The sequence below is a fragment of the Vicugna pacos genome, chromosome 30 (genome assembly GCF_048564905.1).
Source record: "Vicugna pacos chromosome 30, VicPac4, whole genome shotgun sequence".
NCBI lineage: Eukaryota > Metazoa > Chordata > Mammalia > Artiodactyla > Camelidae > Vicugna > Vicugna pacos.
This window is the reverse complement of record NC_133016.1, coordinates 8,110,931-8,137,479: the sequence shown is the minus strand read 5'-3', so window position 1 is coordinate 8,137,479 and position 26,549 is coordinate 8,110,931. Positions and strand designations below refer to the sequence as shown.

The 26,549-nt window shown below is 36.8% G+C and overlaps 1 protein-coding gene across 9 annotated transcripts in view; it reads left to right on the top strand.

Annotated features, from left to right (window-relative positions):
- CDH7 (cadherin 7) overlaps positions 1–26,549 on the top strand; it is a 286,378-nt gene that overhangs the window by 132,147 nt on the left and 127,682 nt on the right. For 2 of the 9 annotated variants that reach the window (XM_072952078.1, XM_072952082.1), the window contains one exon: positions 12,016–12,200. The exons of 6 other annotated variants lie outside the window; for them this stretch is intronic. The gene's annotated coding sequence lies outside the window, so the exon portion shown is untranslated. Of the gene's footprint in view, positions 1–12,015; positions 12,201–24,328; positions 24,404–26,549 lie in introns of those variants that run through there. One more of the 9 variants, XM_072952085.1, reaches the window with a different exon arrangement.

Here is a 26,549-nt window from a genome sequence, read left to right as displayed (position 1 = left end):
TTTTGGATTTTTGGAAGAAGCAAACCCTAAAATTAAGGATATTTACATATGGCACAAAATACTGTACTCTAATTTGAACACAGAACAAGAAAAGAAGTAAAAGTTCCTTTCTGATTCAGACTAGCATGTGAGCAGCATTAACATTTGGACCTTATAACTGAGCTGATGTGTGTGTGTCAGTGGGCAGGGTCTTCTTTGCAAATTTTGTCAGGTGCTTACATCTGAACCCTAGTGGCTGCACACAGAGTTTTAGAGCAAAGTCATGCCTTCTTCTCCAAAGAACCACTCTACTTTTGAGAAACATTCTTTGCTTTTCTGCTGAATCTCCAAAATGATTAAATGCCAAGTCATGAAACTCCAGGTGTCCATGCAAGCAAATCTGCTCAGCGTCAGCTGTTTGTCACATGTCCCACTTAGATATGAACCTGTGTGTGCTGAGTAGCCCTCGCAGTCCTATAGAAGTGGTCTGAATGGCATGAATGATAACTAGGTCTTAAAGCTAAACCAAGATGTACTGAAACTCCCAGCTTGCCCCCTTTGGCCACAACCCTGGATGAGCGCTGCTTCTGCGGTCAGTCTTGGAATCGCCAGGGGACTTCTTGTGACCTGTTTACTGAAGTGTGAAATATGGGAACCTGGTTTAGACAGAACTCTGTCTCATAGCAGGCGCCAGCTTCAGGACGACAGTAACAGAATGACTCCCGCATTCAGGATCAGCCTTGATTAGCACACTTAGTTATTCACTTTGCCTGGAGAGAGAGATGACCTGAGCACGAAATGAACAGCGGTCTGCGATTTTGTCTCTGCATTCAGGGACTTGAAGCAAGATCAGGTTTCAGTAACAAGGGCTTTGGGGAAAGAGGGCTGTCATGTCGATGCGTTCAGAAACGTGATATTGTATGTGTCCAGTGTGGTTGCCCTCCGGAGGTCCCCGAGGACAGAGGAAGCACTTGATGATCAGCCAAATACTGTGACCTAGTCTATGGATGTTGGGCTTCCTCCTCAGCTGCCCCAGGTTCACAGCTTCCCCTCACCGTGGGGCAGTGTGAGTTCTAACTTCAAACCCGACAGAGGCGGGTCTGTGGTTGTCAGCGTCTCTAGGAAATGTCACTGTGTTTTACTTATTTTGGACATTGACGCATGGCTTAGTCAAGCTTTCTTACTTTGCCTCTGATGGAAGGATGTGTGAGTTTTTTCTATGGAGGGTGAATAGCCCCTCCAGGGAGTCAGCTTTTTGCAGAGGTTTCAGTTTTAACTCCTTATCTCGCCACCTAGAGCCCTGGCCCCTTTTATTTCCCTGCTTGGGTTTTGAAACCCACTAATCACTTCTGCACCACCTGCCTTTCTCCACGAAGACTGGGGAAGCTACCCCCTCATCCATTTGAGAACCCACCATTCTTGCTCCCGGTGACCTCTTCATCGCCAGTACCTGTCACTTCCCTTTCTTTCTGGCAGTCAAAGCCATACATCAACATATCTTTTATTAAATTATTGTTTAGTTAGCATTCTTGGGTGTTTTACAGAATTGTTTGAGTACTGCCCTATTCAGCTGTGAGATGACTTATGTCTTTCCAATACAGCAGACCCTTTTAATGCTCATTTCTATTTTATTTGCATTACTGGAGTCTGCCTGCGGCACGCATCTAGCTCCATAAATACTATGAGTGAGTCTAGATTGAAGGTATGGTGCATATAATCATGATGATTTTAAAACAGAATTTAACTTGACTTAATAATAAATTTTACATTGCCAATTTAAATATATTTGCAAATCAGGAAACAGTCTATTGTCAAATCTTGTGACTCTATTCAAAAACAAAATAAAATCTGATTATTTAATTAGAACATATTTTCTTAAAAATAAACTTGTAGGGACTGATATTTATCTAGAATTTGAAAAAAATACCGGTCAGTGCATCTAATTTAGAATAGCATAGTAATTCTGGCATATCACTATTAGAAATTATTCCTTGTAATTTCTTATAGTACACATGGAGCTTTATAGGCTATATTTTAACTGCTGTGTAAAATCTGTTTTACTCAAGTACAGAAAGTAGATGTAAACAAGCACATATTAGAAAGACTGAATGAAGGTCCCTTAGAGATTTTTTTCTTCTTAAAATGATGTTTCCTGAAACTGTCTCGAATACAAGCTTCGTAACACATTAAGCATGATCGGCAGTTTAAAGAAGCACTAGAAGTAAAGGGCAAATAAAGTGCCTTTTCTTTTCCAACGAAATATTAAGTTAGCTCAGCTTCCACGTTGCTTGAGCTGCAGCATGCATTATAGAAAACAGAGCTAATTGCTTTAGTGTTTCAACCCTCCAAGCAGTGCAGATGTTATGCAAATGTTTTAGTGCTCATTTTCAGAAAGTAAACAATTGTGGTAAATTTTGCAAGGGTATTTTCTTTTTTTTTTTGCACTTGCACTAAACTTTCCAAAATTGTTGCTAGCTACAATGTTAGTGCTCAAATAAACTGAAATTTTTGTGGGGCAAAAACCTGTCAGATGTGGAAGCATAATGGATTTTTTTTTTCTAATTGTAAGACTCCATTACATTAGAAAGCAAAATGAAGTTAAACAGAACAATTAGTATTAAGTAGGCTCCATAATTTGATGAACCGTGTTATTGGCATCCACAGACAACGAGAATTTGTCAGGTGTGTCTTAATAAGTATAAAATACAAACGGGTTCATTTCTTCACGTGAAATGTATACTTAGAAGGCATGTAAGATTTTTTGTAATTCTGCCTTTATTTTGTGTCAACAACAAAGATGAATTTAGAAAAAATTCCATCACTAACAAGTTCTTATTAAGATGATTTTGGAATTCAGTGGCAAACTAATTTATAATCATTTGTAACTATATCATCTGTATGGCTTAGAAATCTGACAATTTCTAAAAATTTCTAAAAATTCCTCCTATAGGAAGGTAGAGTGTTGATACTTCTTGATTATGTGACTTTGAGAAAGAGCATGTTATTGGCTTCCTATTGCTGTTGTAACAAATTACTGCAAACTCTTGAGGCTTAAAAAACCAAACGAATTTATTATTTTAGAGTTCTGTGGTTCAGAAGTCCTAAATTCAGTGTGTCAGTAAGTCAGGGTCTCTCAATGTGTCAGAGTCTCTCTAGGAGAGACTCTGTTTTCTTGTCTTTTCCAGATTCTAGAGGCCATCTGCATCCCCTGGCTCCTAGCCCATCCCTCCATCTCCAAAGCCAGCAGTGTAAATCTCCAAATCCCTCTCTCCTTTCTGACCTTTGCTTCCATGGCCACGTCTCCTTTTCTGACTCACCCATTTCCTCATAAGGCTCATTGTGGTTACGATGGGCCCATCCAGATAATCCAGAATAATCTTCCCATCTCAAGAGCCTTAACGTAGTCACACCTGCCACGTCTCTTCTGCCATGCATAGTGGGTTGAACAGAAGTAGCCTCCCAAAGGTATGTCCACCTGGAACTTCAGAATGTGACTTTATTTGGAATGAGGATCTTTGCAGATACAATTAAAGATCCCCAAGTGAGATCACTGTGGGTTGGGGTGGGCTCTAGTTCCACTGAGGAGTATCCTTCTAAGTGACAGAAAATTATTAGACATACAGACACAGAGTAGAACGTGATGGGGATAGCCTCTCCCTCAGAGACTCCAGAAAGATTCAACCCTGCTAATGTCTTGATTTCAGACTCTGACCTCCATAACTGCGAGAGGATGTTTCTGGTGTTTAAAGTCCTCCAGTTTGAACATTGTTTGTGGCAGTCCCAGGAAACTAATACACCATTTAAGGTAACATCATTACAGAATCTGGAGATTGTAGGGTGTGGACATCTTTCAGAGGCCTTTGTTCTATCCATCACAAAGTGCAAACCGGCTACCAAATTTGAGAAATTACTCTAGTAGTCTGGCATGTCACATTGGTTTTTTTCTGTCTCATCAGCATAGCAGGATGCTTAAAATGTCTTAACATCTCTCTTTATGGGTGATAATGATGTGATTGACACTCAAGCACAAATAGTTTCAAGTCAAGAAATGTTATTCCCCAAGAAACAGCTTGCTAAAAGGCTGGTGATGAAAAAAACTTTGGTGAGGTTACATTAAAGACACATGTTCTGGAAACTTGATATATTGGCTCTATAATTTAGAAATGTTTGCTATTCTCTTTGTGCTGGTCCTTAACTGCAAGAACAATAAAATTCATGGAAAGTAGTTCATCAACTGAAATTCTCTGAGCAAGACAAGCCCCAGTACCATCTCTGTGTTTTCCCCTTGAGTTTACGTAGATTTAAGCAGAGGTCACACAACTGTTTATCCTCCATTTGTTTTCCAGAAGCTAATAGTTGCATCTAAACGGCGCCAACTTCAGTTTGCCAGTGAGTTATTATTCAGTCTTCCAAATGGCTCCACAGGGTTAAATGTTTTTGTTCACAATTGCACTTTACTGAAAGTCTTATAGTAATTATAAATTCCTGTTAAATCTCCGCACGGATCTTTTTCATACTAGACAAAGATATTGATTGATTAGTAGATCAAATAGACTTGATTTGATGTACTCTCAGTTGCAAAACTACAGTTGTTACTTTCTGTACTGAATTCGAATAACCCCCGATCAACAATAGAAAGCATACAGACATCCTTTGTGAAAAATGCTTAAACGCGGATTTGTCCAGTTGGCCGACAGTTCACTGCAGGTGCTTCCAGTTTAATCGGGTGTCTTTTCACAACTACCAATGAAGTCACCTTGTTGGGCTTTAGAAATAATAACTGAAGGTTGGCTCCTCCTGTAGCCCTTCATGTCCCCACTTACTTCTTCAAGTGATAACGACATACATATGAGGAAAACAGAATGTGCTTTCTCACTGTTTAATGTCAGTTGATGCAGGTAATTCAAACCAAGAACTGTTTTAGCACTGATATTAAATATCAGAGACAGACACAGCCTGAGAATTAAGCTTTTAATACTTGTACTATAATTTCTCGCCTGAAATTTCTTTTCAGAAGAGACATGAATTACAGAGTTTTCTGTAGATTCTATTTCTAGTTCCCTGTTACAAGAACATATGGGATGTTATGACTAATTGAAACTTAATTGAATTACAAGGGGCTCACTGTTTCTCAGAAATGTTATTATCTTTTTGGTCAGGTAGTAATATATAAGAAGCAAGAGGGGGAAAGTATAGCTCAAGAGGTAGACTGTGCGCTTTGCACGCATGAGGTCTTGGGTTCAATCCCCAGTACCTCCTCTAAAAATAAATAAATACATAAATAAATAAAACAAATTACCCCCCCCAAAAAAACAACAAAAATTTTTTTAATTAAAAAAAAAGAAGCAAGAGAGTGACAGAAGTATTCTGACAACACTATATGCTGACTGTACTTCAAATAATACTTACTTTTTGGAAAAGAGATCATCTTGAGTTGTAGAGCAATATTATAAAATATTAGAGTACTTTAAAATGAATGAACTAGACAACATCTACAATGTTATTTTGTTTTTCTGTGATTTAGAACAGAAATTTACCAGAAGTACAAAGCTATTTATACTACTTTAAATCACTACTGAATATTGCAATGCTTTCCTTAAAAATTATGTGAATCAAATACTATCACATTCCTAGACCACTGGACTACCTTCTAACGTTCTGATATAGTCATAAAATTATGAAATCCTAGGGACGCACAAGATACAATTGAACATAGTGATCACAGTTGAATATATTTAATCTCCATTGTTATTCTGATACATGATGGCATAATTTTCCTTGATTGAAATAAAGTGTTTCTAAAGACACACCAATTTCTAAAAACACATCTAGACGTATGCATCTTTTAAGCTAATAAAAGGAATCATCCAAAAAGATGTTGATCCGTGCTTAACTACTATAATTACTAATAATTTCAAATTAGATATGAGTAACACACCTAGTACATTTCTTTTCTGAAACACAGGGTAAGAAAAGTGAGTTTACATATAATTTCTTATTTTACAAAAATCATTTTTGAGATACTTCCTTTTGAATATTTAAAATCTAGAAAAAAATGTAAAATAAAAGAGGTATGGAAATAAGAGCTTCCATGAGGAAGAGGACAGGGAACATAAAGGGAAGGATAGAAAGATGAAAGGATATAAAGTGATTAACAAGAAAATAAGAGGAAAATGATGTAATTCCTGGACCAGTGGTAAGCGGAGACTCCGTTACACCCAGCAGTAACTCCATTATGCATGCCAACAAGCAAACAAAACTACAGCAGTCTGATCCCTTAGAAAGTGCCCCTTCCCGTGCACTTTGCTTTCCATTCTCAGAACCATTTCTCTAACGCAGCATTCCCAGTGTTGTCTGGAACTACCAGCACCTACATTACCCACAAATTCTCAAGATGTCCCATCCTTGACCAACTAAATCAGAAACTCTGGGAACAGAGGTCAGCAACTGGCTTTTACTTTCTTTCTTTTTTCTATTTCTTCGTAGCCAGCCTTCCAGGAGATTCTCATGTACACTAAAAAAAACACTAATCCAGACCATCATCATGTCTTCCTCAAACTGTGTTTATCAGTTTCCATCCAAAGAGTCCAAACTCCATACAAGGCTTAATGAAATGGGAGACAGTGGTAATGTAAGGTGCCCCCCTGGCTAGAGAAGTCCAAGACATTGGTAGACACATGAACAAAACTAGGGTGCATTCCTATGCGTGGCATTCAACAAATTTTAGGAAAAAGGCAAATGAAGCTAATGAAATGAGAAATTCTCCCTCTGGCATGTTTTCATGGTTCAGTATTCACAAAGACAGGCGTCCTCGGACTGTTTCTAGTCTGTACCCCCTTTATCACAGCTCTGTCTAAAGTACCAGTGGAATCATCTTCCTTACAGTTAGGTCTAGAAAGGTTAACGTGTGGTCCAAATCGCTTTCAAAATTAAGTGTAAATGATTTGGCACTTTTCAAATCCCCCATCTCCTACTTTCTCCCAACTTTTGCATCCTTTCTCTTCTCTATGCGACTGTGCACTGCCACGCCCAGAGCCTCATTCTTGGCAAGTCTACAACCACGTGTGATCATTTTTCCACTTAAACCAGTAAAACTTATATTTATTTTAAGTTCCCTTTCATGATCTCCTCTTGACTAATAAAATGGAATCACTTAGGTCCCCGTCTTTATTTTTGTTCCCCTGTTTTAGCCATGTCTTTCTTTTTGTGTTCTAGTTGATCGTTTGCTCACTTATAGTTTCTCTGTAAGAATGATGTTCAACTTTGACCACGTTGCTCCTTCTTGCAACACATTATATCCAGTTATTTTTTAAAGATAAGTTGTCCCACCTGGATTTCTGTCATTCGTCCATTACAGATGTTTGTAAACACCTTTTTAATTAGAAAAGCATTGCTTTACTTTCTGTATTAATTCACTAGGGCTGCTGTAACAGAGTATGACAAACTGACTGGTTTAAATGATGGAAATTGATATTCTCTCAACTCTGGAGGCTAGAAGTCCAAAATCAAAGTGTCAGCAGAGTTGGTTCCTTCTGAGGGCCAAGAGAAGGATCTGTTCCCAGCCTCTCTCCTTGGCTTGTCGATGGCTGTCTTCTTTCTATGTCTTCACATCTTCTTCCCTCCATTCCTGTCTTTGTCCAAATGTCCTTTTTTTATAAGGATACCAGTCATATTGGGTTAGGGACCACCCTACTGGCTTCACTTTAACCTAATTCTCTCTTTAAAGACCCTATCTCTAAATAAGTTCATATTCTGGGGTACTGTGGGTTAATACTTCAACATATGAGTTTGGGGAGAGACAATTCAATTCATATATACCTTCCCTTAAGTATGCAGAATGGCATAATGCATAATAACATGTATGAAAAGTGTACTATAGAGATTGGAGACTGATTATTTGGATACTTTGAGAATGAAAAAGCCTCACTGATTAATTAATTTAACTCACAAGGTCTAAATTGGTCAAGAACATCACGTAGTATTTTTTTCTTAATCACTTCCCTCTCCTCCAGTTTTCTCTGTTGGCATGGTTTAAAGCCACAGGAAATGCATAGAACAACATCATGTTTACACATTTGTTGTTAAATAAAATGCCTTCTTAAGAGCCAGAGCAGACCTTTAGCAAATTATTGCTGAGTGACATCTTTTCTGTTACATTAGAAGATGAATAAACTATGGGCACGCTGCTCTCGAGTAGAAATTTTAAAAGGTGAAAGTAAAGTCTTTGTTGGTAGATCTCTCCCAAAACTCCAGGGCCCTCAAAATGATGTTGAGAGCGCATTTCTTGTTATATAATATTCAAATCATGAAGCCTGAGTGAGAAAGGAGGTTATTTAATACTGACGACATTTATAATGCAAGAAGGAAAATCTTACAAGCAGAGCTCTTTGACAATAGGCATCTCTTCAAGAATTTATTGGTTTATGGTGGAGTTACCGATTTATGAAGATGATGCAGCAGTGAACTTCTTGCTTCTTAATACATGATTATTACAACTTTTGGGGCCAAATTTTCTTCACAACCTTCCCTGCATATTCTGATGGAGGTGACACTGATTCAATAAAGGATTCATCAAAGAGTTTTGGCATCAAGGAGACATTCAGACTTGAAAGAAAAATATCAAAACAATGAACAAAGAATGGGAGAAACTGTTTTTGCCATTTTCTGGCTGGTTTCCAAAGTGTTCAGGAACTGTCTGACCACCTCGTGGTCTCAAAGAAATATATCTTTTATCTTCTGGAAAGGCTAGGACTTAGTGAACAGTGAAAATGTTGCAGAACTGTCAGCATCAAATAGTAAGGAACTTATTTCTAATGTATTCATTTTGATACTCATCACTGATCAGAGGAAGAGGAGGATGAGTAGTCATGAAATAACTAGATGCCAAAAATGTTGAAATTTTAGGATGTAAAAAAAAAAAGATCTTGTTAGTGAGCGTAATTGTAATATGAGCAGATGTATCACATTAAAAAAATACACTGTAATGACAAGTTGGTCTTCTGCTCTCAGGGTTCTTGGAGTTCTCAGTAGTCTTGAGGATATGGGTTTCTTGGGTTGGGTAACTGATGTGTCTCTAGCATGTACTGTTGCCCTGCCTTCTTCACTGGCCCTGGCTTTAAGCCGCCACCCAAACGCATAGTTACAGCTTCCTTCATCTCTGTCCTCCCATTACCAAACCTCATTTAAATAGTCCCTCCCTTCATCAGCAGCAGTTTGGCTTGGTGTCATTTAATTTCCTTATCTATCCTTACAATATTTTGATTCTTAATAACATTAGAATTGAATGGCTATCCATCACAGTTTATGAGTGTTGTCCGTATGTAATTTCAGTATCACACCATTTACACTCAAAATTGATACAGTCTGTATCTTGAAAGACATAGTCTTTGTAGTTGTGGCGTATATTTGCTAAAGTTTAGGGAAAAAATGGATTTGTGTTTGATACTGTGTAACAGTATCATGCTCTGTCCCCCCCCAAAAGATGATAATACTGACCACCAAAGTCCTTTCACTGATAAGTAAGTGGGTAATTTGTGTTTTGGAGCTCCGGTGTGGGTTTTTACATGGGTATTTCACAAGATTTTCAAGATATGTGAAGAAATTTGGGGGTTTGTGTAGATTGGAAATCTATTATTATTTTTCTTACTTAAATGAAATTTGGACCAAATTGTCTTCATAGCCTTCTCAGTATTCCCTGAGCAGTGTCTGGTTTAGGGTGCTGATGGAGATGACACAAATTTCAACTGGAAACTTGACATGTATGATCACAAAATCCGTTTGGTGAATGTTAGCAAATTGGTCATCTTGTATGAGTAGCGCTTCCTGCCAGAATTTGATTTGTCCCAATAGGTGAATCAGTGATTTCTGTCAAAGAGAAAAGTATGCAGCCTTGGCACCGGCTACATTTTAGGAATATAGTGGATGTTTTCTTTTTTAATTGTAAAGATAATTCCCTATTATACATACCTAGGATATCCACTTAGTGTGAAGAGAGTTGAATGATCAGTTGGATCACAAACTGGTCATAATTTCTTGAGACGTGGCTCCTTTAATAAATGCATTACATGTATTCTTGTTTAGTGTGATAAGTACACTTCTTTATTATTTCCCCAATAAAATAATTATAAAATTTGGAAAATAAATCCATGTCTACGTGATCAACCTCAAGTATGAATATTTTTATAGTGCAAATTCAAATCTCTATTTTAAAGAAAAAGGAAGAAGTATTGCTAATTTGTCAAAGTCACCCAGCTCTTCCTCATCTATGTCCTCAACTGGCATCAGCTTTTTTCCCACCAGTGAAAGCGGTTCATCCTAGATGCAGTCTCCGTGATTTCACCCACTGTTAAAATGCTTCCTAATTCAGCTTTAAAAAGAGAAGAGCTTGCTCGCTCTATTTGAATACGCTCTGGTTTATTACAGGCAACAGAATGATCAAATAAAAGCCCAGCTGAATCTCAGCTACAGAAGAGATCTATTCATTTATTCTGTGCACTTAAGTGAAAGCTGTGTCAGCGTATGACAGTAGTTTAATAATACTAATCTTGATAACCCATTATATTTTTGTAACAATTATCACTCTTCCTTTCTGTTAGACATACAAGTAGACTTGTTAATCCATGCCAGATTAACAAACAAACAGAACAATTTTTCTTTCCAAGAAGATTAATAACTTTGCCCTTGCTGGGTTTGTAATTAAAAGACAAAATAGCACGTAACACAAATCAGATAAAAAACAAACACTGTTCTAATGCGATTACATATAAACACAGTCCGTCCCTCAATGTCTTCTAAGGATGCTGACCAGCAGTCTTACTTCTGAGACCGAGAGTGGGTAAGAAGCATTAGGCTTTCTCCTTATTGCACTTCATTTCTATGAACGAAGCAGACTCAATAATGCTCTCTACAATATATAAAAATCATTGAGTCCTCTTCCTTTTTAAATCTATTATTCACCTCCTGATCAAATGGTAATCCAAGTAGTCCTCATTTATCAGAGTTAATCCGTTCTTTTCTGAAAATGGACTGCGTTGTGGATTTTTAGATAGTGAGCATCTACGGACCTTCCTGTTTGTGGGCAAGGAGATCCCCATCTCCTCCGTGTCTGAAGTCGTCTCTCAGCTACTAGAAGCCACCCATACTCCTTGGTTCATGGCTTTCTCCTCTTCAAAGCAAATAATAGAGACTAGAACCCTTCTCTTAGCTCATCTCCCCTGCTGCTCGTTGCATTACCGCCTCTCTCTGACCAGCCCTCTTGTCTTCCTCTGCCACTTCTCAGGGCTAGTGTGATTACACTGGGCTCACGTGGGTAACCCAGGATAACCTACCAATCACAGAATCAGCTTTAACCATCTGCAACCCTGCCTTCCTTTGACCACGTAGCATAACATACACAGAGATTCCGGGGATTAGGTTAGAAATCTCTTTGCGGGACCACGATTCCATGTATAGCAATATTCCTGTTCCTTTTCACCATATATATCTGGTGAAATTTACTAGGCAGATGGAGTTATTTACTAATGCTCTCATCTAAAAATCACACATCCCTCTAGAGGTTGATTTCCAAGTAGTCTCTCGGAACTTCATTGGAGATTATCCTCCCTGAATGTGGGAAGTGATTCTGTTTCATTAATAATTTTGTGAAAATAATCTCTTTTTGTATTTAAAATTTCTTTTCTGAGTTTCTGCTGTTTGCATTTACCTCAAAGTAGTATTTGTTGGATTATACTTTATAAACACAATACTACTGCTTTGCAGCCTATTCGTGTAAGTTTTTATTTTGATACTATTCTTGGAATGAATTAGTCTTTATGATCTTAATACGTATGTAATTTTCTCACCTACTTTTATAATGGCGGATTCTCAGGGGGTTTTTTTCTTTCATTTTTATCATTGTTGCTGTTTTTTCATTAGTAATTAATTATTAAACATCATAACAATTGTTGAACCTCGTCGGACAGACTGAAAACAATGCTTTCCATCAACAACAGGAGCGTTCTCTCAATCCTATGACTGTCTTCTATATTTCGTGTGTAGGTTCTGGAAAACTATCCAGCAGCTGTTCTTATTTCAGGAAGAGACATTCCGACAAAGTTTAATCAATGCCGTGATAAGACTACACTATGTCCTCAGAGTCTTAGCTACGTGGAGGAGGAGTGGTGTGGTTACATCTGAAGGCTTGGAGACCCGAGAGTTTGCTATTACAATAGTCCAGCTGAAAAGTAAGAAAGTCTTGGAAATAAAAGCACGCAGAAAGGATCAGGTCATGTTTTAGAGATCAAAGTAGGGTGAGTTAATGATTCCACTCGTAATAAATGGGGAGGAAAGGAGTCAAAGATGACTGTCAGGATAGTGCCTGGTTCGCTGATGGTGACTTCTCAGATATAAGGTCAGAGGAAGTGCAGGCTTTGGTGGTGTGGGGGAGGGTTAGGTAAATTCACTTTGGGATGTACTCGGGTTGTGATACTAATGACAAACGCAGATCGAGACAGTGATTTTGGAATCTTTGTAAATTCAGTCTATAAAAGCCATTAAGATTACTCAGAAAGAGCAAGCAGAGGGAGAAAAGAAACAACAGAGAATCTTGGGGAACACTAATATCTGAAGTACGGGCAGGGAAAAAGAGACTGCAAGAAAGCATATGCAGAAGAAATGCTCAGGATAGCACGTTTTAGTGAAGACAAAAGCCAGAAAAAGAAATTCCAGTAGACAGAATCTCCTAGTCTATGAAATATTTCAGATGGGTCAAGTCATTTGAACATTGAAATGTAACTATGAGAGTTAGTAAAGCTTAGGAACTATTCGATGTTACATCCTCAGTAGATGGGCTTAGAAAATTTAAGTACCATGTCCAGGGTTACACAGACAGTAAATTAGAGAATATAATTTTAGCCAAGTTTTTCTGAATCTTTGATCTTAATCATTATAGTAAACAAACAAACAAAAAACACCCAAATGAACAAAAAAGCTAAGGCAAAGGCGTGATAAATATTTATTGGTTCTAGTGGTGGAAAGGCTTCTAAATTTGAAAGCTTTAAAAGGAAACTAAATTAGAGGGAAAAAACTTTTCATGAAAATCGGTAACATTTACATATGGAGCAATAATAGCAGTTTAAGAGGAAACATAGTCTCTTTCAATGATGTATTTATACCTGTCACATTTTAATTTAAAATGTATGAAGCTTGTACCAACTTTTCTTTGAAACACCTAAGATGATTCAGAAACACCAAATCTCACAAGAACAACTGAAAACTGAAAACATGACAATAACCTGAAAGGAAGTACAAGACCTGCGGGGCTGAGCTGAGAATCACAATTGGCAGCTGACACGAGCTTTGCCAATTGAAGCAGATGGTACGAATATGATTTGGTTCTGCGCCACAACCTCCCTCTGGTAAGAGACCAGAATTTGTGCCAACAGAAAACTTGGAAGCTGCCCTCCTACTGCACAGATAGAAGATTTTCAGGGGCTCATAGTGTCCCTGCTTCTCTGTTGCTATTCTGTCTCAAGGACCTCTCGTTATGCATAATGTAAGATTTTAAAAGGAAAAATGAAAACAGAGACACTAGGATTGATCAGTTGTATCCTGTGCGGTGCTGCCCCAACATATTAAATTTTGTGGGCAAATCCATAGGTGTGCTGTTAGTCCTACCTGCTGGTGAATGAAAGGTGTTTTGTGAATTTGTTTCGCACAGGGACAGAAAAAGATGTCATCGTTTTTTGAGACCATTGAACCTCCATCAAGTAGAATCATACTACATAAATATTTCCTAGCCCAGGAAATGGATCTAGAAATTCTGTCATCAATCTAATGTATACAAATTAAGAAGCCCAGGTTTGCTTTTTTTTTTTTTTCCCTTCTCTGCTGAACAGGGTGGTGTGTGAGCTTTCTGTTTAGAACACAAACAAATGCTATAAAGTGTCTTATGCTAAAATGGTCTTCCTTACTTCACTGGCTTGAGCTAAGCAAAACTCTGCCAAGTTTCTGCTTGAATATGAAAACATAAGGCTTCAGTCCAGCAATTCTTTTCTGATGCTATCTGAGAAGTGTACCCAGTGGACAGTGAGTAAACACAGGGTAAGCCATAACCTTTTTTTTTTTTTTTCTGGAAACACTGAATGTACTAGCAACTCTTCATTCCAAGATAAGTAAACAGAATCAAAAATCCACATGAGACTCAAAAAAATATATAGAACAACAAATGAGGAATAAAGAAGTTTTAAGATTCAGAGAAAGATTTTGCTTATGAAGATTGTTTAATTTTCTGAAATCATAAAATTGATTATCCTCTGTGACCATGGGGTGTAGTTCTTCCAAGGGTTCTGCACCATGATTGCCTTAACTCCTGGTTTGCAACATCACTGAGATCTCCAAACCCCAATTTCCTCTTCCTCCTTCCGCCAGCCCCTTTTTTCATTGTTTACCTCTTTTCCAGCGCAGACGCTGGGATCTCTTCCTTGACCTTACTCTTGTGAATAAGCTCAGCTTTTCTTTCTCACTCGTAACCACCTGGAATAATTTCAGAGTTGGACACACCCAATATCTGCATTTTCTAAGCCTATGTAGGTTTGCTGAACCAGTTTACAACAGTCAAACAAAAAACTATATAATTGCATAGAGAATAAAAATAAATCATACATATCATATATCTATATCATATGTGTAACCTTGTACATTTTTGTGTATATTTATTTTCACCATCTTTTCATATTCTTTCTTCTACATAGTGGAATAGTTTAGTCACATCTTCTCAACTGTCCTCAAACTTGTCCCAACGTCCCCTCCCTCTCAGCACAGGACCTTGCTTTACAAATTAAACAGCGCCCATTAGATGAAAACACATTCCTCTATCACCAAATGTGAAAACCATCAGTATTGTTATTAGAATGTGTTTTTCCTGTTGTAGAGGAGAAAGTCTTTCCTGTCCAAGTAGTGACACGCTGGTCACGCTAGGAGCAGCACCACTGAAAAGGGCTGGACCTTCCGGGGGATGGCTGTTAGTGGTCATGTCGATGGATGACTGTTACCCTCTACGAGGTGGAAATCAGTGAAACAAGAAGCTCTGAAATGTTCAGGGAGGTCCCCTTGTTGAAAATGTTTCCTCTCCCGCCAGGACTTTCAGATGTTTATCTGGGATTCAAATAGGTGAAAATTCTGTCTCTCATGAACTGTATGTGGAACGTAATTCTGGTTTCGCTGTATCCCACCACTTTCTGCAAGTGTATAATATACTGAGAGTTACAGCCGTGCAGCTACTATAAACATCAAGGGAAATTTTCATTCCTTATAGTAAATAATGTAGTATGTGAGAAAGTGATAAAGGCTATAGAAAAAATAATGCAGAGCGAGGGGAGTGAGGATTCTAGAGAGAGATTTGTGATATAAATATGTTAGCAGGATAGGTTTAATCGAGAATGTGGCACTTGAGCTAATACTTGGGGAGGTGACATATTTAGCCATTTATTAATGAAGGGACGTATAAGAAGAAATAGCTACTAAAAGGAACGTCACACACTCACACCCTCTAATGTCTAGGTGATGACAGCTGTTAATAGCTCTTGTTTCTGGTACAGTTAATAGTATAGTCTTGGTGTGAAAATAGTGCACTGCCCAGAAGAATTTTTACATTTGGACCATTCATCACAAGAAATGAGACTTCTCTGCAAACATGAAAATGTTTAGACCAAGTGTTAGAATAAAATATATCATAATAAAAAGTTGAGAGTAATCAAAATGTCCATTCAAAAAATAAAATATTATAAAAAGCAGCTATAATTTTTAAATTCAAGGTTATTTTGTAAACTTTAAATAAATAAAACACAAATGTTAGTTACTTTTTTCTGTAGTTAAGAGAAGTTGTTGGTTTAATATAAAGAGCAATAATAAAAAATTTCTAATTAGGCATTTAAAATTTAATTTGTAAAGTAGCTACAAAATGTTGCTCTTTTATTTTAAATTGCTTTATATAGTTAGATAAATTATACTCTTTATATTTTTAAATTTAATTTTATATAGTTTAATTTTTTATTATAAGCATATATGACGTTATTTTATATCATTATATGTTAGTTCTTAAATATGTAAGGACTGGGAATATTTGGGACCAAATGTTTGTAAACACACAGTTAAAATTTTCATTACCAATGGGATTATTTCTGTTGTAACACTTTAAAAAAAATAACTACTCATACATTTAAATAACAACATATTTGCACATTGAAGATGATTGAAACTACATAACATCCCACATTTATCAAGATTGAATTTCAGAATATATTTATTTCAAATTGACTGTGGGTGTACTGAGTAGTGACATAAAGAATGAGAAAAACGCACCCCACTATGAAGCCTTAGAAATAAGGAGTAGGAGTACCATCTGCCTTGGAGAAGATTGCATTTTACCCATCAGTTAAATGTTTGTTAGCACTGCAAATATTTCTCAAGGAATGTCTTTGCTCCTCCAAGTATATGTCATTTATGAAATCAAATATAAATATTAATAAATGTAATGTGTGGATATATACAATATTGAATTTTTTTCTTAACAAGATCTCAAAGTGGAGCATTGTTGAAAGAATAGTAAAATGCAAAAGGAAGAAATGTTTGATTGTATCTTATAGAAGGGCACTAAAAGAGAGGTCACCAATTTGAATATTCTCTTTTTCATTGGAGCAGAATTTTTTAGTTTTAAAATTTAAAGTTGTTTTTAGTTTTAAAGTTGTTAAAAGTGCTACATCCCACTCCATATCTTATCTTTAAAGGAGAGTTTGAATTTTTAGTCTCCAAAATACTTATATTTTTCCAAAGTATTCTAACATGATATTATTATACTTTGCTTGCTAATGTACAGTGTACACCCAATGTATATAAGAAATGCTCTTAAAACATTCTCTCTTTTTTTGCAACAGTGCACTATACTTAGTAATAGTAAAAACAGATGTGTTCTGTGTTGATCATTTTCCCTTAATACTTCACCACTTTATTTTTTAATTACCTATTTTTTTTTAGTACTTTTGATTAAACACATTTCATTATTTGTTTAATTTACTTAATCATTTCATTCACCTAGCAAGTGCACATCTTTTGGTAAAATCTTTTCTAGATAAGAATAATTGATGGCATATGATCATGTCATCTCAAAAAGTCAAGTGGCTTCCAAATGGGGAGAATCCTTGAAAGGACAGTGGAGGCGGCGTCTGAGTAACTGCGTGGCTCAGGCTCGATAGGCTGCTTGCCGAATGAAATGAGTGCCCTGTGTCCATGTCGACAATAAGACAACCAAGTCATTGTCTGTTTCCACAGGGCTTCGTCTGTTGTGGCTGAATCTCAGTTAAACAATGGTTAACTCAAACTCTTTGTCTGACTTCTTTCTTCATCATTCTTTTCACAGACTTAACTAGCTATTTTAGCTGTGACAATAGAATTAGTTGTCCAGGCTGACTAAACCCATTAAGGAGTAGGCCTTTTAAACATGTACATTTATTTTTTGGGTTCCTCTTTATTTTTTATTTTACTTTTAGTAAAAATCGTACATATTTAGGTATTGGTAATGACATGTTGGGAGTGTTTTAAAAGAAATTTTGATGACCTCCAATTATATTGGACATAGTAAATGAATATCAATTTGTAGAAACTACTTAAAGATATTCCAGCTCTGATGCCACGCTGAAAAGTCATAGAAAAAGAAGTTTTTGATAAACTCTAATTCTTTTGTATATAATAAATACATATTTGTGGAAGTGGTTTAAATGTATATATTCAGTTCTCTGTGACTACAACACACTTGGTTTATAAATAAGACAATAGTCATATATTAATATTTATAAAAAATATATTTAAGTTTATGTGAATTAATGAAATTTGATACTCTTCTAAATAATATAAATAAACATAAGGTGATTTCAGATTGAAACAAAGTATTTGGAAAGGGAGTTAGTATAAAATAATGAGATTTGTTTATAGACTATTCAAGAAATAAATATCAACATTTTACATTGTAAAAATTTGGCCTAAATGTTAGAAACTTTATTTAAACACTACTAGTTACTTCATGGGAAATCTCTTTTTTGGTTTCACAGATTAGTTATAAAAGTTTACATCCTTTCAAATGTAACCTAAATGAAAAACATTCATTAATAGGAGCAAAGAGAGTTTTATGAATGGATGCTAAAAGGAGGTAGCTTCAAAATTAGATTTAAAAATAGTATATAAAAGGGCCGTGGCATTTTATTCAAGTATATTGTTAAATTTGCTAAATTCGAAGTAGTTCATCAACATTTTATTGTGTGTATGGATTTTTCACAAGTGGCTAAAAAAGCGGGGGGAATCAATAATTTACATATTTGACACTATTTCCTTCTGAAACATAGGAAAATTTTAATAATTCAGTAAGTGGCCCTGATAATCTGCCACATTATACACAGTCATTATGACAATCTTAATTAAAAATGGACAGAAATCCTTCCAAAAGTGATGTGTTTAGAATGATTTAAACTAGTTAACTGTTTTGAAGATACAGGAAGGAATAATTGAAAGTTTGAAAACTCTGGACTTGGGAGAGGAGACACTAGCAGACGAGGGCACTGCCCAAGAGTGAAATGCTTCATGGTCACTAAACTCATGAGAGAGTGTGCACCCAACTTAAACATTGCCTTAGCCTTTAGAATCCTTTAGAATGTGCCTTTAGTGTTAAAAAAAAAAAAAAAAGGAAGAGAATTTCTGTGTTAAAAGTGACATCTGACAAGCACTTAAAGGTTTTTGGTTTATAAAAGTTTTACTATCAATTATAATACAATAATAATAATTGAGCCTCATTAAAGTATAATATACATATATATCAGATTTTTTAATAAAAGGATCATCTTAGTCTAGAGATGGTGCTATCTTCTCTTATAATAGGCATCTATTATAATTACTAATTTGAATCTGGAGAAACTAAGGCATAAAATACTCTTTTCATTTAGAAAGTCAGTGATACAATTACCAGCAGGGTCATAATAGTGCTATTTTTATTGTAATCTTTTATCAATGTAACAACTTACAAAATAAGTTGAGTACACCTTTATCTAAAATGGAAAATCATTATTTGTTAATATTTAGATTTTCATGGTGTCTGATAATTCAGTTCACTTGTCTGTGTATAATAAGGTGATATTGAAAGTGGGTGTGAAATTATATTTAATAGACAATAAACTGAGAAGAGAACACTTCATGACCAATTCAGTTTTAAGACCTGATTGTATAAAAAATGACAAGGCAATTAGCATTACAGACTTAGTCCACAGTGAGAAATCCTGAATGGCTGATTTTTCTCAAGTTATTTTTCTCAATCATGAAACACTCCATTTGCAGTAAAAGTAAGAAATAAGTAAGATTTTAAAATTTTTTATACAGGATTTAGAGATAAATGCATAAAGTAATTATAAATCCATGTGACTTTACACATCATTTATAAAGATAACAATTGTAACAATAACAACACAGAGAGGACAGGAGGACAGAGCTGTTTAGGTGCATGGATTTTTTGCGTTATTGAAATTAAGTTGGTATTTATTTTAAATGGACAGTTAACAGCTTCAGAATGTTAAATATAATTCCATGGAAAACAAAATATTTTTGAAATATACCAAAAGTAAGAGAGAAGGTAATCAAGAGTTTTCTAAAAAAATCAACTAAACACAAAAGAGAAAGTATGTCAGAGGTTGGTGGTTGTTGGGGGAGGGAAGGTTAGGGAGTGATTATATAATGGTTACAAAACTTCTGCTTAGGTTGCTGATAAAGTTTGATGTCTGCCCAACATTGTGAATATATCTAATGCTGAAGAATTATACAAGAATTATACACTTAAAAAGGTTAAAATGGTAAATTATGTGTCATATATATATCCCAATAAAAAATTTAAAGATCCTCAATAAATCCCCAATCCACCAAAATATAAAATAAACAAACAAAACACCAATAACAATAGTCAGAAGTGAGATACAACATTAAAAACCTTTGATCTATAGACGTTCACCAGTGGTTAAGTAATTAACAAATTATTTTATGTATTGTTTCAAATACAATAAAACTGAAAATTATCTTCTGTGAAATTCTGACTTTTCTGAATTGTGACTTTTAAAAGCATGAGAAATATAAAGTCGCATAATTGATTAAAATAATTTACATTAGATAACGAGTTCCTGAGGACAGGAACCATTTCATACTTTAAAAATTACTGAGGACCTTAAGAGCTTTATTAATGTGTTTTATACCTACTGACAGTTACCATGTTATAAATTGAAACAGACATTTTAAAAATTTGTATTTATTAACTAATTAAAAAACAATAGAGACCTATTCGTGTTAACAAATGCTCTATGTAAAATGTTTTTGAAAAAAATATGTCATTGTACATTTTTGCACATCAGCTTAACGTCTCACAATAACAAGACAGCATCTCATTTTGCCTTTGCATTCTGCTTGTTAAGGTATGTTTTTTTGTTTGAAGAATATGAAGAAAAATCCAAAGATATGTAGTCAGAAAAGACGAGACCTAGCTGACCCCTGAGAAAATCTGAGATCCCAGGGGACTTGGAAACCAAAGATCTATCTGGAAACCAAGTTACTAAAAAGACGTCATCATTTATGACAGATCTAGATTCTAGCTAGAATTATTCTCAATCTCTGTGACTTAATATGAACAGACACATTTGTCAGGAAATAATCACACACATACCTATTTGGGGATAGTCCTTCTGTTTTCCCACAAAACCTTGACTTACATCTCTCCCCACCCTGCCGTGACCAAGGCTGCTCACTTTTCCCTTGTTATGCTGCCATCCCTTACGGGGCATGGGGAATGTCCTTCCACTCCTTAGGACCAAGTCACAAGTTAAGAGGACAGTGAGTCACTTGTTAAAGAATGAATGAATGCGTCATTGAATGAATGGACGAAGGGAAATATGTGAAATTCTATTTAGAAGAGATTGCTACGTCTTCTTGTGAGATTTGGAGATAATGGAAATGTCTGTGTTCTGAGAGGCTTTGGAAGAATGGCAAGTGAGAAAATTGTATTCATTTATACTGGTGAATAATCTGACATCTTACAGACTTCATACTGGTATCCTAGACAGTTAAAAAGAAAGTCTCTTCCTTTTTTTTTTTTTCTTCAGTTTGCTAATGTGGTTTCAGTGGTAGCATTGCTTTTATATTAATCCTGGTACCTAAAATCTAACATATATTTTATAAAACCATTAATTTATTTAGAAATAATTTACTAAATTGAGATAATAGAGTGGGAGTAATAAGAAAAAAAAAGTTCTCACAATTAAAAAAAACTTTTTATTCGTACAGCTAGATATCCTATAACAACCCCTGGCAAGGTGATTCTATCAATTATTTTTTATGTTCCTCTGGTTTGGTCCTGATTGTAAAATTAAGTCTCTGAGCACATGTATGCATTCGTGCATGTAAAAGGCACAGAGGAAAAAGAATACACGGCTTGCAAAATACAGATAGCCGAGCTTTTCGTGAAATTTTTGTAGAAACTTTACCTTTTCCTGGTGACTGTATTATTTACGAAGTTTGTCATTTGTCTTCTTACAGTAATATATAAGCAAGGGAAATTGAACTCTCCAAGCTTTAAAGATATGGAAACAGGGTTAAGAGAATCATCCAAATTCATGTCGTTAGCGTAGAGTGAAAACTCCTGGGTCTGTACTCTTACTTTTTTTTTTTTTAATCATTGCCTTATCTCTTCCCTCTTCCTCTCCCCAGTCCAATCTTCCTTCCCCTGTTGTGTGCCTCCTCTCCTCTCTGTGTACGTGGGCACACAGCTGACTTTGTGGCTCTTCTCGCATGGGGAAGCATCTGGTGGTCACCCTGAAGCTGCCGGCACTTCAGGGTGTGTTGGCCCCCCCAGCTCACTGCAGGTATTGGAACTACGGATGGAAAATATAGCCTGGTGTAGAGCTGTCAGCCACAGGGAGAGCCTCCGCCCTTGTGTTTCCAGGACCAAACCCACCCGGGGAAGGCATTCTCTTCCTCGGGGGAATGGTGGCTATTCATGAGGTGGCCACTGGGTGGGGCGAAAGTGCATACTTTGTAAGAGGACACAGACGTAATTGACGAGCATACTAAGGACAAATTAAAAACATTTCCCCACGTTCTTTTTTTCAAGCAAATTAGAAAGCTCAAATTCAGATTCTAAGGTCTAGTTTTCATTATTTAGCATACCTCCTCTCTAATGTTTGTATTAATTCCATTACCCTCCCCCAACGGTCTAAAGATGAAACACAACCATTAATTTGTACAATGGAAAGTAGAACACCTAGTTATCATTGCCATTTATAATAACATTTCCTCCCTAATAGATCTTATCTGCTAGGCTTTTTTTTTTTTTTGGTCTTTCTGAATGCGCGTGTTGTAATTTTGCTTCAGTGGGGTGGTTTTAAAAATGATAGTTTCATAGTTTATTGCATTTTTCTCCTAACTTCTGTTGCTTTGTGATTGTTGTAGTTACATTCATCAAACATCGCATTCAGATGCAGCCATGTAATTGTGGCCGTTTAGTGTCTATAATCACTTAAAGAGGATGAGTGGAAATTAGCCCTTAGCTGGAGTGTTTAAAGAGGGAAAGAGTGAGCTTTAGTGTTTAAAAATAGATGAGCCATTTTCTACCTTAGATTTCTTGCAGGATTTGTGCCGAGTCTAGTTGTTCTTTAGATTGGAGAAATTGCCTGTAAGTATGAAGAATTTAAATGAGTACATTATACAAATGTTATATTCAGGTGGAATATAGTATCATATAGTAGTCCATTTAAGGGATCCAATGTCTGAAAATCCAGTACAATAAACAGTTTCATCCACTCAGGTTTTTGAGATCTATAGAAACTGTGAAAAAGTCATGTTAAAAAATAGTTCCACACATACAAGAAGACTCCCTTTTTCATGTGTGTCTGCAACAAGTGTGCAAATAACTGAAAATGATAATACCACAAACATGTTAGTATCAAATTGAAATTAAACTATTTAGTGATGTTTCTAGCTTTTATTTTGTGTTTTTCTTTTTCTCAGGGAGACAAGATTCCTCTCCCTTTTAGATGTGAAGCTAGCGGTACAGAGATAGAGTATCCAGTTTGGATAAAGCAAAGAACCAATGTTGAATGATACTGTTTTCTTTTCCTTTTTAGTTTTGCTTCGCACTTGTTTATTGTCAAAAATGTCAGCTTTAAGACAAAGTATTTCAGAAGAAAGTCCCTTAACTTTCTTTTTGAATTCTTTTTTCTGGTGTAGGGATTTCTAATAACAATATACATTGTGAGTAAACAAGATATTCAGCTTTTCCATATATGTCTCATTTTGCCTCAGTGTATTATTAAAGGTGTTGAAAATAGGTAAAAATTGCATTTGGCAATTAAAAAAAAATTGCGTTCAGCTGGACTCAATGTTGCCACTATTCTACTGCCACTGAATGGATAAAGCTGCATCTTAGCATGATGATTCCTCTGCTTCATTTATGGCCACTAAGGAATCTTACAGGAAGTTTCAGTAACAGCTTCGTGAGTCCAGATGATACAATTCTAAAATAGAAACAAGATGACCAGTCCAAATGTATCATGGAAGTGCTCTGGGGATCAAGACATGGATAGGGAAAACTCGGAAATAAATGAAGCTTTAGGAAAATAGTAATAACTATAATCATACAAAAATTATTATATATAATAGCTATAATCATACAGATTTGGATAATCATACAAATGTGTCTGGTCCTGTACTAAGAGATTCATATTCATTAAGTCCAATCCACATAATTCTGCAACACAGGTTTATTTTTTAGCAGGTGGGAAAGCAGGAGAGGGAGGAAATGCTGTTTGCCCAAGATGACCCCGAAATGGAGTGACTGTGGGAGTGTTCCAGAGTGCATTTATTAAGACTCTGAAACTGGAAGTAAGGAAACATAGATATTTCGTGCTTGTCCAGTGCCCTGCAGTTTACACAGTGCCGTCAAAATCGACCACTGGACTCCTTCAGGAACCCTGGGAGATGTGGGTGCTGTTACCCCGTTACCCTGGCATGCACAGAGGATGAATGGATGCTCTAACAGTAATCACCCGCCTAGTCAAGTATCAAGCCTAAGGTAGAAAGCGGTTTCAGTGCTCTTTCTACCAAATCAAACCAGCTGGCTCCGAGAACCGGTGGAAAGTGGAGAATGTAAACACAGAAGGAAAAGAAAGGTATACATTCTGGAGGCCAATTCAGATGAGCATTCATGACTTTCTTTATTTATTATTTGTTCCGCAGATTACTAGACGAAATGTGCCTGGAGGGGAACTATGGGAAGAAAAAAATATTTGAGGAAATAAAGGGGGCTTACAGGAGGAGCTTTGTGGGCTGGCAGAATTCTGGAAGAAGTCAAGCTGCCCACAGTTAAGGGAGGCGGGTAAGTTATGAGGAAGAGAGCTCTGCGCCTGCAGGCAGCAGTTGTGGGTTCCAGGCCAGGCTTGGAGTCCAACGAGCTGAGGGCCTGGAGGGTCACTTAACTTCTTGGGGACTTATTTCCCCACAGGTAAAATGAGAGGGTTGAATTACATAACGTCTAGGGGACTTAGAAAGTCTAAAAAGTTTCGACCCTAGAATTCCAGTGTATTTCAAGCCATATTAGGAAGCTCTCACTGATAAGGGAGGAGTGTAGCGGGCGCTCCAGGGCAGGGAGGAGTCCCGCAAGTTCTCCTCTGCTCTCATGGCACCTGTGCCAAGCCTCTGTCCACCTAAATAAAGAGTAAACCAAGGCCAGCTCAAAATACCAGAAATTGAGTTCAAACGGGAACAGCAGAGGAGTTTCAGTTCAGGAAATGCATAATGTATAAGCTACAGGCGAGTCGGTGGAGGGTTTGGGATGGGCTGTATTTACGGCGAGGAGTGCAAAGCGGGGAGTCCAGCCAGAGTCCAAGCAGTAGTTCACTGGCTTGAGGATGGGGAGAGATGCTTGGTGGATGTTCATTGGTCTGGTGGCTAAGTTTTGGTCTGTATGTCAGGCATTGGTAGGACACCAGTCTCAAAATACCCTCCTTGATTCTATAACCCCCTGGACTGCTTTAAAGCTAGACTACTGATCTGAAGACACAAACAGGTAATGGCATGTTCTTTTAGGCAAATGAACCATGTCTCTGCACCATGTTCTGTGCTCCTCCCAAATGTTCTAGTCATCTAAGTTAGGAGGTAACCATTCTCTCCATTCAAAGGCTGCTCAGCTCCCTCTCTGCTCTTAAATGTAACAAAAAAGAGAGGACCCTTTGCTTTTGAGACTGACTCAATTGTTTCCCACTTCTTTTCTTTTGAGTGCGTCACAGAAAGGCAGGGATGGGTCTTGTTGATTCCCCCAAAGAAACAAATCCTCGTTTTTAAAATGCATCTAAATCAGTGACTCTTGGTGTAGGCATTCTGGACATTGGTGGGGCAGTTTGAGCCCACCCCCGAGCATTTATATATTGAAATATACATTATTTTAATGTCAATTGTTTTCTTTTTATCTCATTTATTTTTCTTTTGGGGCATTAAGTCTTTTTGGTTATTCTAAGTGTAGAGGTAGGTTTATTATCTATGGATTTCATTTCAGGATGTTAAATGATCATTATAAAGCATTAGGTATAAAAGGAATCTTTGCATCTTATAGAAGTTTGGCTCAGTGATGTGAAGTAACTCATTATTGACTAGGAAGCTCTTTCTAGGTTGGATAAATGATGCCTCCCTTAGCTCCACTGTTCATTTAATCCTTGGTTTACCAGCTCCCTAATTTCCCAGGATTAGAAGATTATCTGATTTTTTAATTATTCATGGACAGATTGGAATCCCATGGAGAAAAAAGTCTGTGATCAGTGTTGCTTCCTTTCTAATCCCTGCGATAATCTGCTCAGCTAACATTTACTGAAAACATACGTTGTGAAAAGCTAAGTGTTCAGAGAATCACATGGTCACTGTCTCAGGAAGGCTGTACTTAAAGGTTGGCAGGGAAGGAAGAGACACATGAATGTAAGGGCATAGGTGTTTATCAGAAAAGCAGTAGCATGCTATGGAATTGCAGGAGAGACAGTTCTTACAAGGGGGTTTAGAGCAGGTTTTATGAAAGAAATAACATTTGAATAGAGACTTAAAGGTCGAATGGGGTTTTGATGTAGTGGGAGAGCAAACAGTCTGAACAAAGTTAATTGGCGTAACAACGTGGCCGTGTTCAGGGAATAATAAGCAGTCAATACAGACACCGAAGCGCGCTTGCTGACGGAGCTGATGGGCAGGAGGTGGCAGACCTTGGAGGGACTGGAATGCTCCCCCTGGGAATTTTGACCTGTCCCCTTAGACAGTAAGGACACCTTACTTGTTCTAGGGGAGAAGATACTGGCAACATCCAAACTAGTTTAGGAAAATGACTGGCAGCAGTGGAAGGAATAAAAAGCGGAGCAAATAAAAAGACAGGCAGGGAGACTAGTGAGGACTTTCTTCCATAACCCAGCAGTGAGAGGACGCGGCAGGACTGACGTGAGACTGGGAAGGAGGAAGGCAGACAGGTGCGGAAATGGTATTTCCTAACC